Source organism: Papio anubis, chromosome 5 (assembly GCF_008728515.1).
Source record: "Papio anubis isolate 15944 chromosome 5, Panubis1.0, whole genome shotgun sequence".
NCBI lineage: Eukaryota > Metazoa > Chordata > Mammalia > Primates > Cercopithecidae > Papio > Papio anubis.
In genome coordinates, this window is record NC_044980.1 from 132,465,414 (window position 1) to 132,488,588 (window position 23,175).

The 23,175-nt window shown below is 53.1% G+C and overlaps 1 protein-coding gene across 4 annotated transcripts in view; it reads left to right on the forward strand.

Annotated features, from left to right (window-relative positions):
• The first annotated feature begins 8,907 nt into the window (after window positions 1-8,907).
• The window catches only part of PSD2 (pleckstrin and Sec7 domain containing 2), a 70,359-nt gene continuing 56,091 nt past the window's right edge, over window positions 8,908-23,175 (forward strand). The window contains exon 1 of one of the 4 annotated variants that reach the window (XM_017959943.2): window positions 8,908-8,957. The gene's annotated coding sequence lies outside the window, so the exon portion shown is untranslated. Of the gene's footprint in view, window positions 8,958-15,746; window positions 15,910-23,175 lie in introns of those variants that run through there. The other 3 variants (XM_003900188.4, XR_001903811.3, XM_017959944.3) reach the window with 3 other exon arrangements.

A 23,175-nucleotide genomic window follows, 5' to 3' on the forward strand; every position in this document is an offset into this window, starting at 1 on the left:
ACGTCATAATCATGGAATCATGCAGTATCTACTCTTTTTACCTGGCTGGTTTCATTCAGCATAATATTCTGGAGCTTCATGCTGTTGTTGCATATATCAGTAGTTTGTTCCTTTTTATCGTTGAGTAGGATTCCATTGTATGGATGTGTAATAGTTTGTTAATCCATTTACTTCTTGACAGACACCTGGGCTGTTTCTAGTTTTGGAACCATGGTAAATAAAGCTGCTATGAAATTGTTGTACAATCTTTGTGTAAGTATATGTTTTCATTTTTTCTTGGGGACTTGAGTGGAAATGCTGGGTCATAGGGTGGACATATGTTTAGTTGTCTAAGAAACTGCTTGACCTATTAACAAAGCAGTTCTACCATTTTACACTCCCACTCCCACCAACATTTTACACTCTACCACTGAGTTCTCAGCTCAGAACACAAAGGGGTTGTCACCTTCTCGGTGTCAGATGCTGCACCTTGGCGGATACCAGTGAAGGTCACAATGACAGGGTTGGCTGCAGCTGACCTGGCAATCAACTGTACACCTCAGGCTGTTTCTCATGGACAGATGAATGGATGGATGCTCAGCCAGCTCTCCTTGCCCCTGAACTTGTATAATTGCTTTGTTAGAACCTGAATGTTGTCTTTTTCATTTGTCCTCATTAAATTTCTTTTTTCTTTTTTTGTTTTTTTTTGAGACATGGTCTTGCTCTATTGCCCAGGCTGGGGTGCAGTGGCGTGATCTTGGCTCACTGCAACCTCTGCCTCCTGGGTTCAAGCGATTCTCCTGCCTCAGCCTCCCAAGTAGCTGGGATTACAGGTGCGTACCACCATGCCCGACTAATTTTTGTATCTTTAGTAAAGACAGGGTTTCACCATGTTGGCCAGACTGATATTGAACTCCTGGTCTCAAATGATCCACCAGCCTCGGCCTCCCAAAGTGCTGGGATTACAGGTGTGAGCCACCATGCCTGGCTGTCCTCATTAAATTCCATCTTGTTGGTTTTGAATTCGGCCTCCAGCCAGTCCTGTTAATGATGAGAGTAGCAAACTTTCATATATGCGCCATGTCCAGACCCTTGGTTAACTCATTCAGACTTTGGGAGAATCCTGTGAGGGAGCTACTATTATCCCCATTTTAGAGATGAGGAAATTGAGGCACAAAGAAGAGGTTGACTCTGTCATAAATGGTGAGATTAGAACCCAGGTAGTTCAGATTCAGACATTGTGGTCTTAACCATTCACTCTGTTGCCTCTTTTCAGCTTCTGATGCCATCCCCTTTCATCTTCCAGTCCTTGAAAAACACATTAAGCATGCCTCTAATTCTTTGTTCAAATTATTGGTTAACAAAACAAAACAAAAACCCCATGGACCAGAGAAGTCCAGGGCCAAGGATGGAGCCTCTAGAGATCTCCTTTTGCACGTGCCTTATTCTATTCATCCAGAATTCTTGACAGTGATTACTTGACCAGCTGCAAGGTTATAAGACTGGGATCCAGCCATGGCTCTTCACCATAGTCTCAGGACAGCATTCATCACATCTCTCTCTCTCTCTCTTTTTTTTTTTTTGAGATGCAGTCTCGCTCTGTCACCCAGGCTGGAGTGCAGTGGCACGATCTCAGCTCACTGCAAGCTCTGCCTCCCAGGTTCACGCCATTCTCCTGCCTCAGCCTCCCAAGTAGCTGGGACTACAGGCGTCCGCCACCACGCCTGGCTAATTTTTTTTTATTTTTGGCAGAGACAGGGTTTCACCATGTTGGTCAGGCTGGTCTTGAACTCCTGACCTCGTGATCTGCCTGTCTTGGCCTCCCAAAATGCTGGAATTACAGGCGTGAGCCACTGTGCTCGGCCTCATCACATATCTCTCTGAAATCGCACACACACAGCATTTCATATCATAATAATTGCCTGCCTGGATTTACCTGCCCAGGGGCCCAAGAAAACAAGGGGGCCAGAAGGTGGGGCTGGGGCAGTACTGAGCCCACGTAGGCTCCCAGTGGCCCTTCACAGGGCCTTTCATAGGCCTTAGGTTTCAGTCCAGTATCTAGCATGTATTAGGTGCTCAATAAATGCCTGTTATCTAGTTTTTTCATTTGTTTGTTTATTTGTTTGTCTTTGAGACGGAGTTTCACTCTTGTTGCCCAGGCTGGAGTACACTGGTGCAGTCTCGGCTTACTGTAACCTCCGCCTCCCGGGTTCAAGTGATTTTCCTGCCTCAGCCTCCCTAATAGCTGGAATTACAGGTGCCCACCACCACGCCCAGCTAATTTTTATATTTTTAGTAGAGATGATGTTTTGCCATGTTGGCCAGGCTGGTCTCAAACTCCTGACCTCAGGTGATCTGCCCATTTTGGCCTCCCAAAATGCTGGGATTACAGGTGTGAGCCACTGCGCTGGGCCTGACTAGTTTTTTTTGTTTGTTTGTTTTTTTGAGACAGAGTCTCACTTTGTAGCCCAGGCTGGAGTACAGTGGCGTGATCTCGGCTCACTGTAACCTCCGCCTCCCGGGTTCAAACAATTCTGCCTCAGCCTCCCAAGTAGCTAGGACTACAGGCGCATGCCACCACACCCGGCTAATTTTTTGTATTTTAGTATAGACAGGGTTTCACCATGTTGCCCAGGCTGGTCTCGAACTCCTGAGCTCAGGCAATCCTCCCACCTCAGCCTCCCCAAGTGCTGGGATTACATGCATGAGCCATTGCGCCCAGCCCCGACTAGTTTTTGAAGGTCACTTGGTTTTATTTATTTATTTATTGTGGTAGAATATCATAAGATTTACCATTTTAAGCCGGGCGCAGTGGCTCACGCCTGCAATCCCAGCACTTTGGGAGGTCGAGGCGGGTGGATCATGAGGTCAGGAGAGACCGTCTCCGGCTAACGGTAAAACCTCGCCTCTACTAAAAATACACACACACAGACACACACACACACAAGATTTTACCATTTCAACCTTTTTTTTTTTTTTGAGACGTAGTCTTGTTCTGTCGCCCAGGCTGAGTGTACATGATCTTGGCTCACCACAACCTCCACCTCCCGGGTTCACGCCATTCTCCTGCCTCAGCCTCCCAAGTAGCTGGGACTATAGGCGCCCGCCACCACATCCGGCTACTTTTTTGTACTTTTAGTAGAGACGGGGTTTCACCATGTTAGACAGGATCATCTCGATCTCCTGACCTCATGATCCGCCTGCCTCAGTTCTCCCAAAGTGCTGGGATTACAGGTGTGGTTTCTCACCACCAGCCCATTTTCAACGCTCTTTAAAGTGTATAATTCAGTGACATTAGGTACCCTCAAAATGTCATATAATCATCACTAGTATGTAGTATATTTACAGAACTTTTTTCATCATCACAAACAAAAACTCCATCCGTTAGATGAGAACTCACCACCGCCTCTGGTCATGTCTATCATACTTTCTGTCTCTATGATTTGCCTTGTCTAGATATTTCATATAAATGAAATCACACAGTATTTGTTCTTTCATGTCTGAGTTATTTCACTTAGCCTAACATTTTCAAGATTAATCTGGCTGGGCACAGTCACACCTGTAATCCCAGCACTTTGGGAGGTGGAGGTGGGAGGATCACTTGAGCCCAGGAGTTCAAGATCAGCTTGGTCAACATAGTAAGATGCTTGTCTCTACAAAAATAAAAAAACAAAAAACAAAAACCAAAACAAAACAAAAAAACAAAAAACAAAACTAGCTGGGCAGGGTGGTGCGTACTTGCAGTCTCAGCCACTTATGAGGCTGAGGCAGAAGGATCGCTTGGGCCCAGGAGCTGAAGGCCACAATGAGCTGTGATTGCACCACTGGACTCCAGCCCGGACGACAGAACAAGATCCTGTCTCAAAACAGATTCGTTCATGTTGTAGCAGGTGTCAGGGTTTCCTTTCTTTTTAAGGCCAATGTTCCATTGTACAGATGTAGCGCATATTGTTAACCCATTCATCTGTTGATGGACGCTGGGTTGTTTCCGCCTCTTGGCCGTCATGAGTAGTGCTGCTCTGAAGTTTGTGAATTATAGACAGGGTCTTGCTGTGTTGCCCAGGCTACTTGTTAACTGTTATTTCATAACCCTGCTGTTGAGTTCTCCTCAGTCTTTTCCACAAAAACGGCTCTTGTCAAGGTCCCCAGTGACCTCCATGCTGCTAAAGTCAGGGGAGATTTTCAGCTCTCATTTCACTTGATTTCATCGGCAGCATCTGACTTGCTCAGTCTCATTTCTCCTTGATATTGTCTCTTTGTTTGGCTTACAGGATTTCTTGCTTTTCCTCTGCCTCTCTGCATGGATGCTTTTTCTCAGTCCCTCTTCTTGTTTCTCCCCTTTCCCCTTTCGCTAGCTCTTTTTTTTTTTTTGAGACGGAGTCTTGCTTAGTCGCCCAGGCGCCTGCCACTACTCCCGGCTAATTTTTTTGTATTTTTAGTAGAGATGGGGTTTCACTGAGTTAGCCAGGATGGTCTTGATCTCCTGACCTCGTGATCCGCCCATCTCGGCCTCCCAAAGTGCTGGGATTACAGGCGTGAGCCACTGTGCCTGGCCTTTTTTTTTTTTTTTTTTTTACAGGGTCTTGTTCTGTCGCCCACGCTGGAGTGCAGTAGCATGATCTCAGCTCACTGCAGCCCCGACCTCCTGGGTTCAAGTGATCCTACCACCCTAGCCTCCCAAGTAGCTGGAACTATAGGCATGCACCACCACACTGGCTAATTTTTGTATTTTTTGCAGAGACGGGTTTTTGCCATGTTGCCCAGGCTGGTCTTGAACTCCTGACCTCAAGCGATCCACCCGCCTCTGCCTCCCAAAGTGGTGGGATTACAGGTGTAAGCCATTGTGCTGGCCTCCCCCAGCTGTTAATGTGGGAGGGCCTCAGGGGTCCATTCTTGGTCCTGTGACACGCCCCTCCCCGACTCCTGTGGTGACCTCACCCACTCATCCCCAGTGTGTATCTCCACTTAGACTTTTCTGTCTGCCACTCTGACATCTCTGCTTAGATTGCTAATTGACATCTCGATGGCCTCCTAACTGGGTTTGGCCCTGATCTCTCCAGTCTATCCCCAACACAGCAGCCAGAGGGACACTTTAAAAATATAAGTCAGATCAAATCAGTTCTCTGGCCCAAACCTTCGGTGGCTCCTGATGTCACTTAGAGTCAAAGCCAAAGTCCTCATCATGGCCTACAAGGCCCTCCATCATCTGGCCCCTGCTCCCTCCCTGCTCTCACCTCCCACATCCTTCCCTGTTCCCTTTGCTCCTTGCTGGTCCATGAACATGCCCCGCAAATTCCCACCCCAAGGCCTTTGCACTGGCTTTTCTTCCTTCCTGGAAATCTCCCCTGCCATATGTCTACATGACAAATTCCCCCACCCCCTTTTTTTTGAGACGGAGTCTTGCTCTGTCGCCCAGGCTGGAGTGCAATGGCGTGATCTGGCTCACTGCAACCTCCACCTCCTGGGTTCAAATGATTTTCCTGCTTCAGCCTCCTGAGTAGCTGGGATTACAGGCGTGTACCACCATGCCTGGCTAATTATTTTTATATTTTTAGTAGAGACGGGCTTTACCATGTTGGCCAGGCTGATCTCAAACTCCTGAGCTCAGGTGATCTTCCCGCTTCAGCCTCCCAAAGTGCTGGGATCACAGGCGTGAGCCACCTAGCTCAGCCTACCTCTTTCTTGTCTTTGTTCGACTTCATCCGTTCAAAGTGCCTATTGATAACACTCTATTTAAAGTGGGAACACCTCTCACCCTGTCTACCTTCCTCATCCCCTTCCCTTCCCTTCCCTTCCCTTCCCTTCCCTTCTCTTCTCTTCCCTTCCTTCCTTTTTTTCTTTCTTTCTTTTTCCTTTTCTTTTCTTTTTTCTTTCTTTCTTTTTTTTTTTTTTTTTTTTGAGACAGGGTCTGCTCTGTTGCCCAGGCTGGAGTGCAGTGGTGCTATCTCGGCTCACTGCAACCTCTGCCTGCTGGGTTTAAGCAATCTTCCCACCTCAGCCTCCCTAGTAGCTGGGACTATAGGCACGCACCACCATGCCTGGCTAATTTTTGTATTTCTAATAGAGACGGGGTGTCACCATGTTGGCCAGGCTGCTCTTGAACTCCTGACCTCAGGCGATCCGCCTGCCTTGGCGTCCCAAAGTGCTGGGATTACAGGTATGGGCCACCGTGCCCGGCCCTCATTGCCTTCCTCATGGCCTATTTTCCCTGTGGTGCTTGTCACTGTCTATAATATTATATACTTCACTTATTTATTATGTTTGTTTCTTCTCTCCTCCCACCCCCATTGGAAGCATGATTCAGAAGAGCAAGGATTTTTGTGTTTTTTTGTTTACTGATATAGCTCACCTAGAATAGTGCTTGGTACATGTAGGGACTCGATATATATTTGTTGAATGAATGAAGGAAGGAAGTATGATAATGTGGGAACGGGTCTCCAATCTAAAAATGGGTTAGATGCTGGGTGCAGTGGCTCATGCCTATAATCTCAGCACTCTGGAAGGCTGAGGTATGAAGATTGCTTGAGGTCAGAAGTTTGAGACCAGCCTGGGCAACACAGGGAGACCCTGTCTCTACACAAAATTTAAAAATTAGCCAGGAGTGGTGGCATACACCCATGGTCCCAGCTACTTGAGAGGCTGAGGCAGGAGGATCCCTTGAACCCAAGAGTTTGAGGTTACAGTGAGCTGTGATCACACCACTGCACTGTAGCCTGGGTGACAGAGTGAGACCCTGTCTCAAATAAATAGCCTGGGCACTGTGGCTCATGCCTGTCATCCCAGCACTTCTGGAGGCTGAGACAGGAGGTTCTCTTGAGCCCAGGAGTTTGAGGTCAGCTTCAGCAACATGGCGAAAACCCGTCTCTACAAAAAATACAAAAATTAGCCAGGTGTCGTGGCGGGCACCTGTAGTCCCAGCTACACAGGAGGCGGAGAGGAGGGAGGCTCACCTGAGCCCAGGAGGTTGAGACTGCAGCGAACAAAGATCACTGCTACTGCACTCCAGCCTGGGGACAGAGCAAGACCCCACTTCGCTTTATTAAAAATAAATAAATGTTTTAAATGGGTTAGGGTCAAGAAAAGGTGGCTTTCTGGTATGCCCAAGTGTCATGGACATTAGAGTTGTTGGCTGTGCAGCAGCTGTCCCCGTTCTCCTGAAACGTTCCCCCGTTTTCCTTTGGGACAAGTCCCCACCCACCATCAGTCAGTCCATGTGGTGGATCACCTGAGGCCGACTCCAGGCTTTACTTCAAAGGGGCAGTGACTCTTGGTGACTCAGTCATTGGTTCAGGGCTGGGAGCATTTCACATTTCGCCGTGTTGCCCAGACTGGGCCGATGAGACTGAGTCCTGAGACTTCCGCTTGTACTGCACTGTTGGGATGGGGATGGCTTCTTCCCTCAAAGCTGGAGATAAGCTCAGACCTGCCTTAGCCATCTTAACTTGTTTTTGGAAGAGCCTGCCTGGAAATGAAGGCAATGCAGAGGAACACTGGGCTACAGATGTATAGAAAGACCATATTTGAGAGCCTCTTCTGTACTGCTTGACCTACTCCTGAACTTGACTTTCCACTGAGAGAGGCCCCATTTCACTGGTCAGTTTGAGTTGGGATTCTGTCACTCGCACAACCACTTACAGTACACCTCCCCGAGCTCCCGAACCGGGAGTGAGGAGCGGCTGGCTGGGGCCTGCAGGGTGTGTGGGGTGTGTGGCCCTAGTGGTCATCCCAAGTGAGAGAGGCTGAGGGCACTCACTTAGCAGTGCTGGATGGAGGTGGCATGAAAACAGATTGCCTTGGCCTTGTCCTAGAAGTGCTCTCAAGCTGTCAGCGGAGAAGGACATGGGCATGAATGGGGCAAACAAGCCCGAGGACTCCTACCATGCCTGAGTTGCAGGCTAAGCTGAGATGGATTCTGCCCAAGCTTGGGGTGAGAGTAGGAACGGGAGACCTCCTTCCTAGAGCTCATTCCTGAGTTCCTCCCCCCACTCCACCCCCACGCCCCAGTGCAACAGAAAGCCCAGTTCCAGCACATACCAGGAAGAGAGGCCTGGGCTCTGCCACTTACTAGGGGTGCTCTGAACTTTCTGAGCTAGTGTGCTCATAGGTAAAACGGCAATCATGTACACTTCATAGGAGTGCTGTAAGGGTGAAATGAGGTCATGTGTGCCAAGAGCTCAGCACCAGCCTGGCTCACAGAACACTCTCAGCAGCAGTCAGCGGCCATGACCAGGGTTTATTGGTGTTCTCTCCCAGCCAGGCAGTCCGCCTGGTGGCGCGGGTGCAGTTTCCAGAAACACCAGCAGGTGGCGCCCCGACCCCAAAAGAGCCTCCGTCGCTGCCTTCCTAGGGCCGGGAGGGGCTGGGCGGGGCGGCCTCTTGGATCTCGGCCAGTTAGACCCCGACCTTTCCCGCCGTCCGGGGACCCACACGTGAACTCCCCTCAATTCTCTGTGGTCTCTGGCACCAGGAAGCGGGGGTCTGGATCACCATGGGATAGTTGGGGAGCCTGTTTTCCATCCGTGTTGTGTAACGCCACGGCCTTCGGAGACAGCCTGGGCAAAGTTGAGGAAATACCCGGGTTGGAGCGGATAGGAGACTTCCAGCACTGGCGGGATCCCGACGCGGAGGATGATTTTTGAGTGCCTGCGGCTGGACTCGGGGTGTCGCTGGGCCTGGTGCTGCGGCAGGAGGATGACTCATATGACCTGTATTCGCTTCCTTTCGGAGTGCGGGCGAGCGGGGCTGCGCTTCGCCGAGGACTCCGGGCAGTGCTGGGCACTGAGACACAGGGGCTCTGGAAATTCTGCGTCTGGCCAGCAGAGGGAGGCGGAGAGCACCCCCACGCCCCCTCGACAACCCGCCCCCAGGCCTGGCCCGCCTCCCCCAGCCCGAGCTCGCCCTGCGGGAACCTTCCCGGCTTGGCCGCTCCTCCCTGGGCAGGACTCGACATGTCCCGTGTCCCTTCATTTTGGAAAAAGGTTTGCCCTCCTCTCTCCCGCCCAGCTTCTTGGAGGAACTCGTGGGTTAAGGGGAGGGTCAGTTTCAAGCCGAAGTCAACCCTAAAGGCGCCGCGTGCCCTGCTCCCTGGGCCTCAGTGCGGGTGATGGGACGGGCTGGCCCCTCTAATTCTAGCAGTGCGAATTCCTGGGACAGGTTGGGGTGACCTCCACTAGGGTAGAGACTGGGGGGGCACAAGGGGTTTCTCCCCCTCACCCCCATCAACCCAGGCCCGGACGGCCAGCTGGACCTCCGGAAGCGCGGGCTGCCCACCCCATACCACCCCAGCCAGTTCCCGGGACTCTCCTGGACAGGCTCCCGGAGGCCCACAAAAGCCCTTAGATGCTGTTCTGGGCCAGGCTCTGCCTGTGCCTTGGGCCGACGGCCGGCTGGCTCTCGGCACTGCAAGTCCCTGGCACTCCTGTGGGGCTTTGTCCACCAGCCCTGGCCCCATACTGGCCAGGGCTCGTCTGCTGGGGGAGGGATTGCACAGGCAGCTCGCAGAGCTTGGGCAATCTCTCTTTCTCCAGCCCGTGGCCTTGCTCTTCTCCAGGTGACTGGCCCCTTACCTCAACTTTGCTGGCCCCCACTGCCAGGGCTGTCCAGTGAGCAAGGAGTGTGAGTCCCCCCCACGCTCTCTCCTGGCTAACATGGGAGTGGTGGGTCATGTTGTCCTCATTTGCAGACCAGACCTGGGGCTCCAGGAATCCTCCCCAGGCCTCTGTGGCTCCCTGCCCCAGCTCCCGACTGCACGGTTTCCCTACTGTGGGCCCGTCAGGGTCGCCGCCCAGGCGTGCGTTTGTCCCTGGCCACTCACTCACTCATTCATTCTTTGATTCATCACTTTGGATACCAACTTTATGCAGGCCGTGGGCTCAGGGAGGAGCTGGGGACTGAGAGGGAGTGTGCAGGGTCCTTGCCCTCATGGAGTGTCCAGTCCAGACAGTCACGACACAGTGTGACATGTGCTGTGATGGAGGCCGACTTGCCCGGCCTGGGGGCACCTCCTCAGAGAGGCCTTCCCTGACTGAACACCTGGCTGAAGTAGCCCTACCCACCAGCCAGCTGCAGTCACACACCAGGTTTTGTTTGTTTGTGTGTTTCAAAGCCCTTCTAGTATTTACAGCTGACTTTTTCCTTTATTAAGGAAGGATCGCTAGAGCCTGGGAGGTCAAGGCTGTAGTGAGCCGAGATCATGTACCCTGCACTCCAGCCTGGGTATTCATGTCTCTAAAAGCAAAACAAAAAACAAAACAAGACAAAAACAAAAAGAAACCCACTCAACAAACTAGGAATAGTGGGCACTCATTATATGAGTGCTTCACTAAATGCCCACTGGGTGCCTGGTGCTGTTCCAGCCCCCCCGGGAATCTACAAGGGAGAGAGGAAAATTCTTACCTTCATGGAACCTAGGGCCTAGTGATGGCAGCAGTGGTGGGGACACAGACCATTCCCAGAAAGGACAAGCATGTGGTATATAAATATGTGTTATGGAGGAAAAGAAGGTAGGGAAATGGGAGATGTGGATGAAGGAGGGGGTAGTATTTTAGTAGAGTGGTCAGAAAAGCTGACATTGGAACAGAGAGCTGAAGGAAGTGAGGGGTGGGCGGTGCGGATACCAGGGGGAGGAGTGTTTTAGGCAGAGAGCAGCACAGGCACTGAGGTGGGAGTGTGCCCGGTGCTTTGGAGGAACAGGGAGGGGGCCGGTGTGTCTGCAGGAGAATGAGGTCAGAGGAGTGGTGGGGGCCAGAACTTATGGGATTTTGTGGCCTGTATAAAGACTTGGTTTGAGTCTGGGCGCAGTGGCTCATGCCTGTAATCCCAGCACTTTGGGAGGCCATGGCAGGAGGATTACTTGAGCCCAGGAATTCGAGACCAGCCTAGCCTTGTGGTCGTGATGTTTACTGCAAAGAGGAAGAGGAGGTCAGTTTGGGTTGGGTTAAGACAGAACTGCTTTTTGGATATCCTGGTGGCAACTTCAGATCAGCACTTGGGTATTAGAGTCTGATCTCAGGTGGAAAGGTCCAGGTTGGAGAATCACACACCGAGAAGTTTCAGGGTTTAGCTGGGCTTTGAAGCTGGGCTGGGGTCATCATGGGCAAGAGTGAGATGGAGAAGACTGAGGACTAAGCCCTGGGAGCTCTGGTGTTGGAGGTCAGAGAGGGACAGAGAAACCAGCAAAGGAAGATGAAAAGGTGCAGCCAGAGAGGCAGGAGGAAAAACATGGCAGTGAGGAGTCCTGGAAGTCAAGGGAGGAAAGCATGTCAAGGAGGAAGGGGATGTACAGTATCAGATGCTGTCAGGAAGCTAAGACCAGGCCTGTGAATGGACTTTTGGATTTAGCATTGTGGCAGTTACTGAGGACCAGGCCACAGTCTAGCACCGTGTACAAACTTTAGAAAATGGTGGCCATGGCTGGGTGCTGTGGTTCATGCCTGTAATCCCAGCACTTTGGGAGGCTGAGGTGGGTGTCCTGAGGTCAGGTGTTCGAGACCAGCCTGGCCAACATGATGAAACCCTGTCTCTACTAAAAATACAAAAAATTAGCTGGGTTTAGCTGGGTGTGGGTGGTTGGGTTGGGGTGGGGGTGCCTATAATCCCAGCTACTCGGGAGACTGAAGCAGGAAAATCACTTGAACCCAGGAGGTGGGGGTTGCAGTGAACCAAAATTGCGCCATTGCACTCCAGCCTGGGCAACAAAAGTGAAACTCCATCTCAAAAAAAAAAAAAAAAAAAAAAAGGGAGAAAGAAAAAGGCATCTCTTCCCCTGACAGATACAGCCTTGCATCAGGACACACAGCATGGTGAAAGGAGAGCAGGTTGGGTTTTAGATACCTCTCCATCCTTTGTGTACCCCAGCACCCTTGTGCAGTGCCCAACCTACACATCTATACTCAGCAACTGTGTTGGTGACTTTGATGAGTGGTGTCAGTGGACTGTATAGGGAGATAAGAGCCAGACTGGAGTTCCTTCGAGAGAGAGGAATGGGAGACAGCCGGCATGGACAACTTTTTCAAGGAGCTTTGCCATAATAGGTAAAGAGAAATGGGATGGTAGCTGGGGAGTGGAAAGTAATTAGCCAAATGAGGGTGCGTGAAGGGGAAGGCATCCCAGGCAGAGAGCCTGCCTAAGCAAAGGGAGGTCACTAGAAATGGTTGAGGGGGTATGAGTGTGGGAGGGGTCCTAGGACATCAAATTTGAGGTGGGAAGTGTCAGGAGAGGGGACATAGAATCGGTGAATTGGGGCCTTCATCTTGGGGTTGTGGGGGTGCTGGGGACAGGGGCAGGTTACAACAGAGCTGTGAACACAGTAGGTGCTCATTGAACTCTCTGGGATTGGCCTGGGGAATCCCTACCCAGTCGCCCCTCCTGGGCCTCAGTCTTCCAGCTGGAAGATGGGAGAATTGGGTGTTTTAGGGGCCTCTGAGTCAAGCCTCTTGTGGGTTGGACCCAAATGAGTCCCTCCAATTGGTGGATCCCTCTGTCCCTGCCCAAGGTGCTGACCATGCCCAGTGCAGCCGGGCACCCCCATAACTTTCATCCTCCCTGGGGACCAGTCAAGGGCCAGGCGGTAAACCGTGGGAAAAGGCCCCTCCATGTGCAAGGGTCTTTGGTCCAGCCTTGGCACCTGCTTCTTATGAGACCCCCTCAGGTGAGGAGGCAGAGTGGGGGAGGAAAGGCAGGTCACTTGGAGGAACAGGGAGAAGCTGCCCATTCTTCTTTCCCTTGAGGAATGGGGGAAACACAGTCTATTTTGGCTCCTGGGTAGGGGGATGCTGACCCTGCTGTCTTCCTTTTTCTTTTCTTTCCTTTTCTCTTTCCGTTTTTCTTCCTTTCCTCCCTTTCTTTCCCTCCCTCCCTTTCCTTCCCTCCCTCCCTCCCTCACTTCCTTCCTTCCTGCCTTCCCACCTTCCTTCCTCTCTCTCTCTCTCTCTCTTTCTCTCCTCTTCTTTTGACTGAGTCTTGCTCTGTCACCCAGGCTGGAATGTAGTGGCACGATCTTGGTTCACTGCAACCTCTGCCTCCTGGGTTCAAGCAATTCTCTTGCCTCAGCCTCCAGGGTAGCTGGGATTACAGGTATGCATCACCATGCCCGGCTAATTTTTGTATTTTTAGTAGAGATGGGGGGGGTTTCACTATGTTGGTCAGGCTGGTCTCGAACTCTTGACCTCAAGTGATCCAGCCCTCTTTGGCCTCCCAAAGTGCTGGGATTACCAGCGTGAGCCACCATTCCCAGCCTGACCCTGCTGTCTTTCAGAAGGCAAAGGTAGCCACAAGGAACAGTAACAATACTCCCCTCTCCAGTGTTCATGGCACCTGGAACACTCACACAGAGCCCACCTGTGGCCTCCTGGCAGCCCTCTGAGCTCTTGGGAGCTGGTCCCACTTGACGGAGGGGAAAGGAGGGTTCAGTAAAGGGTACAGCTGCCCATAGCCACACAGCTAGGAAGTGTGGAGTGGGGGGACTGGACGAGAACCCGGGTCTCCTTGCCCCTGCCACAGGCTCCCAGAGCTACAAAGGGCAGGGGACAGATCCAGGGGGCTGAAACTAGGTTATGTGTGCCAGCCCAGTGCAGGTTAGCTGGAGAGACAGCTGTGTCTACCTTTCCTGTTTCCCTGTTCTTTCCTTCCATGTAATTTATTAAGCCATGCTGAAAGTTAGATGCTGAGGATACACTGTGAACCGTTTCAAGGGGCTCAGAGTCCATCCGGTGGACAACAATTAAATAATGCATTCCATGAGTAAGTAATCATTACAGCTGAAACAGCCATGGCCCATTGAGTGCATCTGTGTGCCAGGTCTTGAGTACATCACCTCTTTCGGTCCCATCCTAGCCCCACAAGAGGGGGCCTGTTACCATCCTCATCGGGCAGATGAGGAAGTAGGAGCCCAGAAAGGTGATCCAGCTGTGACTTGAAGGCATGGGTGCGAAGGGTGAGAAGTGTGGCATCTAAGCCCTGCCACGTGCACTTCCCTCCACAGCCCCTGCTGGTCGCCACCCTTCTCTACCTACAGGTAGCAGAGGGCAGGGGGGCAGAATGCAGGACAGCAGGGAAGCCAGGCTCCCTCTGTGCCCTTTAAGATCCTGGGCACCTGCACAGACAGTGGCTTGCTTGTTTCTGGGCTCTGTGGTAATGTCCTAGGGTTTGATGGGCAGTGAAGGATGTGGTCTGAGTGCCCTCTTAATTGACCAGCTGTGCTCACAGATTTAGACCTTCTGGGACTGTGAGCAAGTGACTTATGCTCTTCAAGTCTCAGTTTTCTCATCTGTAAAATGGGTTTTGAGATGTTTTGAGACTGTTTTGAGAATTAAATATGACACATGAACAGTACTTGGTAGATGCTTGGCTGTCAGAGGTGTCACCATAGTTGATGAAGTCCCAGCTCCTACTGTTGACTACACACAGCTCAGACCCCATACCTCCAATTACTGCCACCCTAAGAGGTCAGCAAATCCTCTTCCTGCTCTCTAAGAAGAGTCCATGTCTGTGTGTTCACGGGTGGAAAGAAGGTCAGAGAAGCCTTCATGGAGGAAGGGGCATTTAAGGAGGAATTTGAGGGTTCAATAGGAGTTCACCGAGCGCAGCAGGATCAAGGCCCCACTGGGCAGAGTGTGGATCATCTGCTGAGGTCTGGAGATGGAAGCAACTGGGTGTGGTGATCCCCCAGGGGCTGGAGTAGGGGAGAGGAGTAGAAAGTGGCTTCCAGTGGCCAGGCCTGACTCTATCCTGATTTCCCTTCTCCCAGCACTGGGCCTGCTACCCCCTCCTTAGATCCATGTGGGTGGGGGCCCTTTAACACCTCTCTGAGAGGCGGACTCTTACTCTGCAGGTGCCTCACAGCCAGGAAGTTCTTAATGGCTAGCCCAGGTACAGCCAGTCAACCCTCTTCTTCAGTTAGAGTCCTGGGCTGAGAGGGGGGCTTCAGGGCCTTGACTTGCCCTTGGGGAGACACCATGGGACAGGTGGCTTGGGAGATGGTTTCCTCTACCCAGGGCACCGTCTGTCTCTCTCTGTCTCCTTATATCTGCCCAGGGAGGCTTCCCCTTGACCTGGCACTGGGATGTGGATTCTTGGTTGGACCCACCCCTCACCTCCTGCCTCCCTCAGGGTCTTTCTCCTTTGTCTCTTTCTCCTCTGTCCGGCCTCCTCCCCTCCCACTCTGTCCCGAGGCTCCTTCTCACCCCACAGCCCAGGTCTCCCTCCCGTCTGTCTCTAGGTGTCAGGGGCTCCGTCTCCCTCTCTGAGATCCTTCACCTTGGTCCCCCGCACTCCCTGCTCCTCTCTTGGTGGGGTCTCCCGGGGGCTGGAGTGTGTGTCAGGGAGTTGGGGGGCAGGGGTCACTCCCTGAACAAGGACCCGCCCCCTCCACCTCCAGGGCCTGGCGGGTCCCGAGGGCTCAGGTTCTAGGCCGGAGGGTCCTGCCTGGGGGGCGGAGGTGGTTGGATCTGGCAGGGGGTTCGAGGACGGCAGGGGCCCGGCGGAGCTAGGAGGGGGCGGAACCTCGGGCGCTCCCCTCCCCCCCTTTCTTAAAGGGCCCGCGCGGGGCAGGGCGGGACAGGGTGGGCCGCGCCCTCCCCGGCACCCTCGGGGTCCCGGGGCGAGCATCGCACGGCGGGCGGACAGGGCTGGGGGCCGTGCTCCAATCCCGGCTCCGCGCCCGCCGCTCGCGCGCCCGCAGTGCCCCCGCCCTTCCCCGCCCTTCCCGCTCCTCCCGCTCCTCCCTCCTCCTCCTCCAGCTCACGGCTCCGCTCCCTCCCTCCTGCCGTCCGTCCCCCTCGCTCAGCCTCTCCACACCGCGGCTCCGGCACCTGAAGGGACGCGGGCGGGCGCAGGCAGCTCCGACTGGCGGCGGCGGGGCGGGACGGGCAGCCCGGCGGCCTCCGATGGCCCCGCCGTGAGAGGCCGGACCCGCGGCGGGGACCAGCAGCGGTGAGTGGGGCCGCGGGGCTCCGGGACCCAATCCTACCCGCTGGCGGCCAGGCTGGGGCGGGAGCGGCCGGGGCGGGGGCCGCGTGCAGGGTAGGGGGCGCCGCCCTCGCCCTCGGTGCCCGCCCGGGTCCGCTAACAAAGCTACATTTCCAGATCAATTCCGCGGCGTCTGGAGCATCAGAAGGATACGGTTGTCATGGAGATGGGGCCGAGAGAGGAAGCCCGTGCTGGCCGGGTCTGGGCCGGGGAGAGGGGGCGCCGCGGGAAAGCCCGAACCCAGCCTGAGGGAGGGTGGCGGTTGCCGGCCCGATTGTCTCTCGGCTCCGCGGCCCACTACCCTCTCCCCGCTTTTGTATAATCTCGGGGTACGCGTGTGCGTGGGGGGTGCCAGTGGCAGCTTGGTGGCCGGGGATGGGGCGTTGGGTACCGGGGCCTGCCAGCAGCCACCTTCACGAGGCTGCAGCTTTGAGGATTTATTTCTGTTTCCAGTTTCCCAACTTTGACAGCCCGGCTTGGCGGCCAGGCCTCCTCGGTTCTGCAGCTAGAGCGGGGGCTCGCACGGGGGCGTGGCAGGCAGGGCTGAGGAGGCACATAATGGCCGAGGCGGCAGCGGGAGGGAGGAGTCCCAGGAGTGGGCTGCTGGGGCTAGGTGCAGAGGGAGTCCAGATTGGGGACCACCCTGCCCAGCGGGCCCCTGAATACGGAGAAGGTATTCAGATATTCCTAGAGGATGCAGGGACTTCCTGGAATGATCACTGGGGGCATTGTTTTTGCATAGCCCACCCCTTTGTCTTGGGGCCATCTTGGGGGGGCCAGGAAGAGAACAGGGAGCAGAAGCAGCAGCCACAATGGAAGAGGGCCTAAGACTCCTGGCAGCCTGGGGATAGGCCGGGCTGAGCTTGATGGGGATCAGGGAGAGGGCTCAGGGTTTGGCCAGGGCAGGTGGGCAGCCTGGGTTTGGACTTTCCTGGGTTCCCCAGTTCCTTTTTCTAGATCCTACAAACAAGAGCTGCTTCATGGTGGTTGGAGGGGGGGGGGGACACTGGGCTGGGACTGCCTCCAAACCCAACCTGTGGCCCAGGGCAGATGCAGTCATTCTGTCATTCTTCCACCCTCTCCCCAGGAGGTTAGGAACCTGTCTTCCAGGGAAGCTACAAGTTCTGGGGCCTGCGATCTCCGAATCAGTAAAGTGTACCTGCTGTCCTCCCAGCAACCCCTTTTCCCAATATATGCTGGGAAGCAGTGGCTTTTGATTGGGGCTACTGCAAAGTTTGGTCCTGGTGGAAACATAGCAGGTCCCTAGAGTTTGGCCAGAGCCCCCAAAATATTCCCACCCAGTGGAGTGAGTAGGTGGGTGTGGCTCAGCTAAAGGAGGATGACTGGGTTGTCCTTGAAAGGCCTCCCTCACTGGTGCCTCTTGCGAGGTTGAAGTCTCAATGCTTGGGTGAATTGCACCCTGCAGCCCAGGGACGCCCTGAGAGGCCTCCCTCCTGCAGCTTGTCCTGGCCTGACAACTATGGGGTGCATGTTCCACGAGCAGACCTGACCAATAGTGCCTCCCAGGGTCTTCCCTAAAGGGAGAGAGCAAAGATAGCTGGAAAGAATGACTTCCTGCTGTAGACAGGACTGAGAGAGAGAGTAGCTGGGGGGCATTACCTCACCCAACTTCTATATATGGAGCATATGTGCTAAGTACCCTCATAACAGTCTTTAGAGGGAGGCATTACCCTTATTCCCATTTTGTGGTAGAACTGCTTGTTCCAAGTCACCTGGTTAGTAAGTGGCAGAGTGAGGATTTGCACTTTGCCAGAACTGTCTGATACTCAGACCTGTGTCCCCATCCTCTCCTCTTCTTCCCTGGAGATACAACTTAGAAGGGAGGTGGGAGGTGGGAGGTGGGATAGAGTGCCTGTCCATCTGGGCAAGGGGATGATCTTGGGAAAAACAAGCACTAAGCTGGAGTTTCCTAGGGAGGTGGGATCAAGGCATTCCCATTCCGGACATTGGCTTGCAGGAGATCAACACTGCCTCTCGTGACAGACGATGCTCTAGACCTCCTTTGCCAGATGGTCTTTTCCAGGAAAATCTGTTTTGAGCGGCATCTTATGTCTGAGGCTCCGTATTTAGACTGGCTCTCTGAACAGGAGGATACACTTAGGCTGTCGCCCCTCGAGGGGTGTTTGGGGGAGTTGGGTGGGCTTGGGGCCAGACCTGGCTCCTTGCCACAGCTCAATGGAGGGGGAGGGGCCCATGTTCCTGCCCTAGTCTCCCTGGGGCCGGCTTGTTTTCCTTGTCCCTCTAAGCCGGTTTACCCACAGGTGAGTCTGCTTCCTCAGGGTCTGGCCCCCTTTTCAGCTGGTAAGCCACTACAGCGCTGTGCCTGCCTGGCCTGGGGTAACTCAAGCGTCCAGCCCAGGGCTGGCCCACAGCTCTTCTTGCTCAGGTTTATGGGCTGCCCTGGGGAAGCAACATCCTCTCCTCTGACTCCTGCCCCAAAATCCCAACCCCTGAGCTCCTCTCTTCGGAATGTCTCCCTCCACTCCCTTCCTTCTCCCACCTTACTTTTTATCTTGTCAAAGCTGATAGTAGGGTGAATACCCACCTACATACCCTTCACCTAGAGACCTAGATTTGCCAATTGTTAACATTTTGCCACATTTGTTTCTCTCTCTCAACCTTTTGAAAGTAAGTTGTCAACATTATAACACTTCACTTCTAAATACTTCAGCATGAATTTCCTGAGACAGGGATATTTTTCTACAAAGAGAATATATTGTCATCATACTCAAGAAGTTTAGTAATCATCCAATTTAACCTAACATGTCGTCCATATTTAAATTTCTCTAGTTGTCTCAGTAAAGTCCTTTATAGCTGTTTTTTTTTTTTTTTTTAAATTTGATCATGGAACATACATAGCATTTAGTTGTTATGGCTCTTTAGTGTTCCAATCTGGATGAATTCCTGGCTTTTTTGAAAAATTTTTTATGACATTGTCAATTTTGAAGGCTTGTGGTATATCTCACATTCTGGATTTGTCTTCTTGCTTGCTCGTGATTAGAGTCAAGTTAACCATTTTTGGGCAAGAATATCCCATAGATGATGTCATGTCCTTATCAGTGCATGATATCGGGAGGCACCTGTTATTAGCTTGTCCTGTAGTAGGTGGCAGTAAGTTAGGTCACTTGGCTCAGGGGTCCCTGTATTTCAATTCTGTTCCTCCCCCTTCCCTACCTCTAGAAGCTTCATCTACCTGGTAATCTACATACCAGGTCAGCAAATCTGACTGAACCCCTACATCAGACCAGATGCTGGAGAACAGAGAAGCAGACACAAACTTTCAGGGAGCTCGAAACCTCAGGGTTGGGGGTGGGGGAACCACAACTCAGACAGGTACTGTTGGTACGGGAGAGGGGAGGCCCAGAGAAAGTAGTGAGAGGCACAGCAAGGGGAGAGGGCATGGGGGGGGCCAGACAGGAAGGCAGGCCCAGGCTACAGCTAGCCTGGAATGTGGGCTGAGGGGTTGGCCTTTTCCCCAAGGGCACTTCAAAACCAGTGAAGGGTTTTGAAGAGGGGATGATGAGGCAGTTTGGAGTGCTAGAAAGGCACTCTGAGGAGGATGGAGTGGGGCTGACTGGGCCAGCACATGGGAAAGAGACCAGCCAGGAGGCTGTGGCAGTGCCCAGCACAAGACACAGGGGACTGGATTGGGGCTGCTGCGTGTGGCACATAGAGGGAGTGGAGTTGTGTGGTTTGGTGGCCCTGCTGGGAGGGTGTTGCTGGTGGGGGATGTGAGAAGGGGATGGAGCTGGGAGAGATTTAGGAATCAGAATGGACAGGCCCTTGTGTCTGACTGGAGGTGGGGAGACTGGGAAGGATGAGCTCATGTAGTGGCTTGGGAAGGGAGATGGAGGTTTTGAGTATATGAGGTCTGAGGTACTTTCCAGGCCAGAGGAGTGGTGTGTGGAAAGCTCATTTGGTGGGCCCAACTGTGGCCCCCTTGCAGAAGCTCATTTTGAGATGTGGGCAGAAAGAAGAGCCACACATAGCCCACAGCAGGGAATGGATGGTGGGCTTCAGGCACCAGCAGGGGAGGGGCCTGAGCAGGGCTAGGCCAGCTCAGATGGCAGTTGCCCCTGTGGAAGCCAGGATAATCCTGTCACTAACTTGCAGACCCCAATTCCCTTACTTCATTTTGCCTCTTCACACTTGCTTGGCAAAACCCCAACCCTGGTTAAATCCAGTGCCTGGCTTACCCCAGTCCTGCACATGCAGCTGAATGGGGCTGAGGAAAACCACTGTCCTGACTGTTCTTACTTTCAGTGCAAGCCCATGAACTCTGAACTTCAGGTGGGTCCTTAGTGCAGTCCACCAGGCACAGCACAGGTTCTGAGGTTGTTGCCTCTCCCCCATGCTAGATGACTCTTTCACACTTGCTCTTTTTGTGTGTGTGTGTGTGTGTGTGTGTCTGTGTGTGTAGAGATGGGGTCTCACTATGTTGCCAGAGCTGGTCTTGAACTCCTGATCTCAAGTGATCCACCCTCCTCGGCTGCCCTCCTTGGCTTCCCAAAGTGCTGGGATTATGGGCATAAGCCACTGCACCCGGTCATCACTTGCTCTTCTACCCTCACCCGCCCGCCTCTCCCATCCTTCCTTTCAGCGGATAATCTTTGAGAAAATATAAGCAGTCAGAGCGTCCTGAGGCTCCCAGCGCCATACTCACTGTCTGCCAGTGTCTGCACTCACTGCTCTGCTTTCTTCTGGTTCTGTGGGTGAAGCGTTCCTGCTCCTGGTTAAGGCCACCCCTCCACTTGTGCAGAGATCCTGGCCCCTTGTGTCTGCTTGAGAACATTACTCCAGCAGGCCCCCTGCCTGCATCATTGGGTCCTCCTCTTTGCTAGAGCATCCCATCAGCAGATATCTTGCTGTTATTTATTTTATCTTAAAAATGGTTCTGGCTGGGCATGGTGGCTCACACCTGTAATCCCATCACTTTGGGAGGCTGAGGTAGGTGGATCACCTGAAGTCAGGAGTTCAAGACCAGCCTGGCCACATGATGAAATTCTGTCTCTACTAAAAATACAAAAATTAGCCGGGCATGGTTGTGGGCACCTGTAATCCCAGCTACTTAGGAGACTGAGGCAGGAGAATTGCTTGAACCCAGGGGGCAGAGGTTGCAGTGAGCTGAGATTGTGCCACTGCACTCCAGCCTGGACGACAGAGAGAGACTCCATCTCAGGAAAAAAAAAAAGGTCTCTTGTGTTCTCCAGCCAGCTACTGCTGCATCTCTCTCCTCCCCTTTGCAGAGAAACTTCCAGAAGGGTTGTCTAGACTCATTGTCTCCACATCCTCTCCTCCCCTCTCTCTTGACTCCACTCTTATTGGACTCCACTCCGCTGAACTCTCCTCTCAAGGTTATCAGTAACGTTCCTGTCGCTGCACCCAGTGGTCAATTCTCAGTCTCATTGGCAGCATTTGACACGTCCAGTCTTCCTCTTCCTTGAAATATCTTCCTTGGATTCCAGGACACCCATTCTTCTGTTTTCTTCCTACCTTGTGGATTGTTCCTTCTCAGCCTCCTTTGCTGGTTCCTCTTCTCCCCCTCCCACCTCTTGATATCAGGGTGCCCGAGCACTTGCCCTGCACAGGCTCTTTCCCCTATCTCCACTCCTCCGTACAGATCCCATCCAGTCTTGTGGCTTTAAGTACCACCTATGTGCTGCCAGCCTCCAAATTTAAATCCCAAGTCTCAACCTCTCCCCCGAGCTCCAGTAGCCTATACAGCATCTCAACTTTCCTGCCTGCCAGGCGCCCCCCCTCAACTTGCCCTTATCTTCCTCCCCAAACCTGCTCCACCCAGTTTCCCTTCTTGATTGGTAACTCCATCCTTCTAGTTGTTCAGGGCACAAATATTGGCGTCACTCTTGGGTCCCCTGTCTCTCTACTGCCCCATGTACAGCCCATGGATGGGTGAAGCTTTAGAGTGCCTGACTTCCCTTCAGTGGGCCATGGGCAAGAGAGAGGAGGTGACAGTGAAATGGCCCAGCACAGCCCCTTTCACACCCGCTTACTTCGTACCATATGCTGTTGTATTTTCATCAAGGAGGGCACAACCTGCAGACCCTGAGCTGAAGTCCTAAAGAGGAGACAAGACTGGACAGGAAGAGGAGGGAGAGGAAGGGAGGACTCGGCTAGGGAGAGATGAAGAGAAGCTATATAACACAGAGATTGGGGAGGGGGTGGGGAGGAAGGTCACAGTGGGGGAGGCAGAGAAGGAGAGGAGTTGGGGGGCATGGACAGAGAATGTGAGGACCTAGAGGGTGTAGGATATGTGAAAACCGGGCAGAGAGAAAGGAGGAGGAAGCTTCTTGGTTTCTGTCTCTTGGCTGTTGAAGCAGACTGTGGGGAGCTGCTCAGAGGTGGAGCTCTCTCAGGTCTGCCTTTGCCCAGGTGTTGTATCCGAGGCCGGGCTGGTTGAGAGGATTTGCACTTGGTCAGTCCATTGTAGCTCTCAGGATTCAACTCTCAACCCACAGGCTCATGTTAGCCTGTGGGCTCCATGAGCCTGTGGATTGAAGCAGTGTGAGTCCAGTGCCCTCTGAAGTTGGAGGAAGGTGGCCCAGTGGTCATTCTGGCTGTGGACTCTCTTACCAAGACAGCTTAGTCCTTTGTGGTTCCTGATAACTAAGGGTTCACCCGTAGGGAAATCAGTTGGGCATAGAGTCACCAGCTGTAAACATGATTTGAAATTTGACAGCAGACATTGTGGATTTCATTAGTGTTAAGGGCTCTTCAACCAGCATGCAGATGTATGCAAATGCTAAGCAAATGAAGGTACCAGTTGGCTGGGGGGTTGGGGAGAGAAGCAAGCTGGGAGATGTCCAGGAATGACCTTTGTGGAGCGAGCCCCAAGGGCCCCTGAGAATCCCAGCAGAGCACACGCAGGTTAAGATGCTGTTGTGCATGCAGCCCGGGGACTTCTGCTTGCCTGGCCATGAGAACATGAACCCAAGGCAAGGGCTGGTTCCCTGGTGGTCACACTGAGAGAAGGAAAGCAGGTGGGGGTTGGTCATCACTCCAAACTAGCATTACCTGAAAGGTGATGGGCATCTTTAAGGGGGGCATAGGTTCCTGGCCCTTGCCCTACATTTGTGTGTCCTGAGATGGAAAGATAGGAGTGAGCCTGGCCTTGGGTGAGGGTGTTAGGAGGGTAGGACAGTAGGGACCTCAGCTGCCTTGAGAAAGGGAGAGGGTGCCTTCTCTGGTCCC